This window comes from Solanum dulcamara, chromosome 4, assembly GCF_947179165.1.
Source record: "Solanum dulcamara chromosome 4, daSolDulc1.2, whole genome shotgun sequence".
Lineage (NCBI taxonomy): Eukaryota > Viridiplantae > Streptophyta > Magnoliopsida > Solanales > Solanaceae > Solanum > Solanum dulcamara.
The window spans coordinates 30,209,890-30,215,938 of record NC_077240.1 but is presented as its reverse complement, the minus strand read 5'-3'; the positions used below and the strand labels follow the sequence as shown (position 1 = coordinate 30,215,938).

The 6,049-nt window shown below is 36.3% G+C and overlaps 1 pseudogene; it reads right to left on the bottom strand.

The window, feature by feature from the left end:
* Nucleotides 1-604: 604 nt before the first annotated feature.
* Nucleotides 605-4,271, bottom strand: LOC129884159 (putative late blight resistance protein homolog R1A-3; annotated as a pseudogene).
* Between the last annotated feature and the right edge of the window lie 1,778 nt (nucleotides 4,272-6,049).

Here is a 6,049-nt window from a genome sequence, read left to right as displayed (position 1 = left end):
ACAATTTTCAATTTATTCATTTTCCATCTCTTATTTCATTTCCTTTCATACTAAATTATATCTTAAAGTTCATAAATTCAATGAATGAAAAGAACAAATTTATTAGCTTCATTCTTGGAAAAGAGGTGGATGAACTTCAATATAAACTAAAACTAAGTGCAAAAGCAGATAAGAAAACCAAAACTGCTTCTGATCTTGCTAACACTGCTGAACAACCTAATATTGAATTAAGAAGTTAAGACTATATTGGATCTACTCAGAACATTAGAAGTATGACTAGTTCTTGAATTACCAAGATGCAGGTCTGCAATTCCGTGGGATCACAAATCTTTAGTTTTTGAAATGCAGAATCCCAAAGAATATTTAATCAGTCAAAACGGATTATTTTTATTTGGCTAGTAATTAAAAGAAGAATTCCTTGTACCTTATTTCAGTTAGAAGCTTCCAAGATAACTTCAAATTTAACCAGTCTAAGGTTATGATCTATTTGTCTGAGATGAGTCTTTTCATGGAATGTTGCAATACCATGTTGTTTATTGTCCCAAACACTTGACTCAATCCTGTATTGAAACATATTGTTTGCACATTAGATGCACGTGGATACTCAAAAAACAGCAGGTAGGAATTTGTTTCTACTTACTTCGATAATGAGATTAAGATGGTCGCTTCCTTGTATATCTTTAACTTCTTCCTTAATTTTCACTGCTGAAGCCTTCAGAGACTTGTTATAGAATGCAATCAACTTAATCTGTTCCAGTGTTGGAATATCTGCAAAGCTAAGAGGTATCTCCTCAAGCTGGTAACACCTTTTTATAACAAGTGTCTCAAGCTGGGGAAAAGATGCCTCTGCCGCTTCCAACCTTGAGATATTTAACTCCACCAGTTTCAAGAACTTAAGTTTATTAAACGTGATATCTCCGAGGCACAACTCACCCGACTCACGGCTCCAATCCATTAATTGGAGATACTCCAGACATGGTAGTCCCGCAATCAAGGATCCCACGCTTAATATATGAGGCACTTCAAGTGTCAACTCCTTTAGATTTGAAGGCAAGTGTAATTCGGATATAATAATATTGCCACCACGAAAGCAAAGGTCAAGTAATTGAAGCTGGCTAAGACTCTCCAAATTGGGACCGGAAGTACAAATCTCAGCAGAATCCCATTCATCACTAAAAATACTAATCCCAAGTTCTTGAAGATTAGGACATTTCTGTAACAATACATCCATGCAATCAGCATCATCAATTGGAAATTCGACTTTACTTAATATCCTCAAGTTTTCCAAATTAAAGGATTCTTTGAAGACCCACTGCTTATTATTTTTCAAATCAAAAGAAGAATAACACTCAATATGCCTTAACTTTTCCATTTTCCAAAAAGTTGCTGGCAACAATACAGGACGACCATTTCCCTTCACTATGATAGTTTCTACATGGCCCATATGTGATTCTGGATGGAAATTGAAATTAAATATGGAAACTGCGAGGTACCTAAGGTGAATTAGTGGATTCAATGTAGCTGACGACAAATGATTCACGCTGTTAAATCAAATCCAAGACCTTAAGAAGTCCCAATTTACTAATCTGAGGGAAGGGATTTCAATCTAAATCATTGATTATAACCACAAGTGGTTTTGAAGCTCAGTCTATTTTCCTTCCAATCAGATGGTTTGAATTGGCTACGATTTCTCTTCATCACCAGCAGCTAAAGTGAAGCACTATATCATGAACCTGGCAGTATTTGAATTTATCGCTATATCTTCTCTTTGAAACTAATACCACATTACTGCTAATCAGATCCATCAAGTAACCTTCTGCTACTTCTTCCAATCTCCCGAATTCAATGTTCTGCATGAAGCCTTCAGCAATCCATAAACGCATCAATTTAGACACTGGAATTCTTGCATCCCCATGTAAAGAAGGCAAGGTCTTAAATAATCTGGTAAGTTATCATAACTTAGCTGCATAGTCGAAAAACTATATTCTTCAGACTCGCCAAGATAGGAATGCAGAGAATTTTTAACCTCATGCCACCAAGAGGCTTCCATTTTCTTCCTTTTGATAATTCCAGCAACCAAGACAATCACCAGAGGCAGTCCCTTGCACCTCTCTGCAACTGCTAGACTCACATCGTATAGTTCAGAGAGAGGATGTTCAATTTGGAACACTTTTTTCCATAATAATTCACAACTTTCTTCTGGTGTGAGGAATGGAAGGAAATACGGTTCAGTATGGTGCTTGATCTGCCTAGCCACTTTCTCAAGTCAGGTTGTGACAAATAATCTACTTCTGTTTTCATCATTTGGGAATGATAATCTTAAATCATCCCATGCCTTAACATCCCACATATCATCCAAGACAATAAGATACCTCCTGCCCATTAATCTTTTCCTCAACATGTCAGCAAGTTCGTCATCCTTACAGACATTGTCCTCGTAAGTGGGAACTTGATGATAGATCGCTTTTAATAGCTCTGTCTAATTATATGTCTGGGAAATGCAACACCATGCTAGACGATCAAAGTGAAAAACAATCATGTCACTCTAGTACACTTTACTAGCAATAGTTGTTTTCCCTTGTCCCCCCATACCTACAATTGGGATGACATCTAACTCATTTGTACCTCGAATCAGATATTGAATTATTTTTTCTGCTTCATCTTCAAAACAAACTATCTCCTCATCATTCACAAGATTGTTACGTTGAGTTGTCAGATGATCAGATGGATCTACCACATAGCATGCCTTATAAGCTAAGTCCTCCGACCACATCTTGCAAACTTCTGCTCTAACATGTTTGAGCTCTTTTAAGATTGTAGGAAGTGAGCAAAAAATATGCCAAAAAGCATTGTAGTGAGCAAGAACAGAGTCAATGGAAACTTCAGCTTCATATGCCAAATTGACAGTACGCCTCTGAAGAGCTTTGAGCATATCATGTTCATGGTGCCCATCTCTGAAAATGGATGATAGAGATGACAACTCCTTCCCTAAAATGAATGTAAAAGATGACAACTCTTTCTCTAAAATGTCACTGCGAGTTTTCATCATGAAATCTAAACCTGATTCAGATTTCAATTTCTTTAAAAGAGAATCCAGGAAGTTCAAGCCACCAACGGTGGGAAACTGAGACGGAGTGAATTTTAAGGATTTGTAGTTCCTCTCCACTAGATATTTAGTTTTCTCCAATATCTGTATTGAGAAAACATTTACTGCTAGTGTCATCTTTGTTTATAGAGATAGGAAGAAGCTTTTGAATTACATATAGAATATCACCCGCCATAGCTCCAACCTTTTCCAAGACCTTTTTCATCTTTTTATCATTAAAAACACAATTTGACATATCAACAAGAAAAAAAGACAAGAAATCTATTGCCACATCAATATTTTGAGTAGAGACAATATTAGGAAAGTTCACAAGCTTTTTTTTTCTGAGATTCACCAGCATACTGTGGAGATGATGTGAAAATCCTTTTGGTAACATCTTGTCCTTAAATGTTCTTTCTCGAGTAAATTTTGAAGTCTTTAGTTCACCTAGAAAAATCTTCTTCATTTGCTGCTCCACTAGCACAATCAGGGATAATAGATAAGGAGGTTTATACCAGAGATCATCTTCGTCCTCATCCTCATCTGTGTCATCTGAATTTGTATCACTTTCATACTCATAAACCCAAAGAGCATAAGAGAATTGTCCCACATTGTCAGCCATGAACTGAATTTGGGTCTCCAGACCTTCCAGCTTCTCATGGTCAACATACCCTTTATCTCTGTGACATATAAGTATCTCAAAAATCTCATTTTCTTTTGAATGATTTGCACTTTCTTTGAAGATCGCTTCAACTTAAAAATATGTTTACCCTCCAAATAAGGGTCATATATAAGCAATCCCAGGTACTTCAGTACATCATTTAGAAAATAGCCGAGGCAATCCATATATTCCGAAAGATAGGAATCATTCAACTCATAATTGTACCTTAAAGCAGTATTACCTTCAACGAATTCCAGCAACTGCGACACTAGCCTTTCCACATTAAATTTAGTTTTGTTTTCATATGGAATTCCACCAAAAACGGAGTGAACCATTTGGACAATCACTTTGGCCTTATTTTTTATGTTGTGGCAAAAGAACATAATTGTACTTGATAAAGGTTCTCTAAAATCTTAGCTCCACTTCAAATGTCTCAATTTGATCAATCTCGACACTGTTTGAATCACCTCCACTCTTGATCCTTTTTAGATGATCTAACATATCCTCAATGTCATTATGTGCCATCTCCAGAAGATGAAGTAGAAAATTCCTGCAAGTACACCAAATTCATGAAATATTAGTTTTATCAATTAAGAGCAACAATTTTATGTCTGCGTCTTTCAACACCTTAGGCACCATTTCAGTTATGTAAAAGTTCACAAACTTCCCTTGAGGTTTTGACTTATAATACATAACTCTCTTGTGGTTTTGAATATGACACTAAATTTTCCTTATCTTGTTTAGTATCATTATCACATTGTAATTTCACAAGTGGGGGTTTGGGGATGATAGGATATATGTAGGCCACATCCCTACCTTTGTGGGGTAGAAAGGTTGTTTCCAATAGAACGCCCGATCAAAAGAAGTGAAATCAAATCGTGTTTCACATATTCATAACCAAATGATGGACAAGTTGTCATTATGATTTTTATCTTAATTTTATTTTCCATTTTGCTTTCCTTTAGGGTCATTTTCAAAAAATTTTGCAAAATTACCATTTTATCCCTATCATTATCCATGAGTTATTTGATCAGTTTGTGTAGTTGAATGTGCTAAAATTTTAATGGTTTGTGAATTGGGCAAGTTTTTGAGTTTTAAAGAGTTAAGTTGCTAAAAAGCGGTTTTCGGTACCAATCATAGCTACGGATCTCAGAACGGGATTTCGTCAATTTCAACAACTCCAGAATGTGGAAATTGGTCTAGCAGTGTCTTCGTTTTCGAATTTGGACTTGTATTGTGAAATTGAGGTCCCAAGTTGGAAAGTTTAGTTATAATGAGCTAAGTTTGGCTTTGGTCAACAAATCGAGTTCAGAGACTCAGATTGAATTTTTGATGATTCCAATGCATTCGGGGGGTGATTCTAACACTAGAAAGGGCTTCCTTGTAATTTTAGAGGTTCCGAGGGTATTTTGGATATTTGGAGTGCCGAAACTAGTTTAATTGTGACTTATCGAGTTTCGGATCAAGGAGACCTCAAATTCAAAATCCAAGGATTCCATTGAGTTTGGAACATCAAATTTAGATGGAGTGCATATATGGTTTGTGTGCACGGGATTCCGAACGAATCCCGAGGGTCCGATCGCAAATTGAGAATTTGGGACTTAAGCTGATTCTGTGTTGCTGATGTAGGGTCCATTTAAGCGGACCAGGTTCGCTTAAGCGAAGGGGCTCACTTAAGAGGGGTTTGCAATAGCGAACCTCCGCTTTAGCGACCCTATGTCTCTTTTGCGACACCTTAGAGGTCCAAAAAGGGGATTTGGTCTTTTCTTCCATATTTGATTTTCAAGAGCTTGGAGGGGCTATTTATGAAGTCGATTTTCAGAGAATTTCATTTGGGTAGTTATTTATAACCTAAATCCTTCGATTTCCTTCCATTATCTTGGGATTTCATCTTGAAATTCATGGTTTTTCACTCAAACTTTGGAGGTTTTTCATTAAACTTCAAATGGTGATTTCTACCTCAAATCTTACTCTCTTTTGATTGGTTTTTCAACCATGAATTCCTTATTACTATTAGAACATGTTTTTAAAAGAAATTTTCAGATTCGACCATTTTTAAAATTTATTAATTTTTGAACTATTTTACCTCCGATTTTGAAACCTATTAATATGGGTGTCGTTGGACTCCTTGTGATGTATATGTTTCATTTTTGATAGTGAGTTGTCATTTTGGCGTTGAATTCAAAGGTTGTTCGTCTGGTAGAGCATTCGAATGCGGTTTCGGCAATTGAGGTAGGTTTGGCTATCCTTCTTGGGGCTGAGTTGGGGTGATTAGTCAAATTCTATGTTGTAGACTTTGAGAT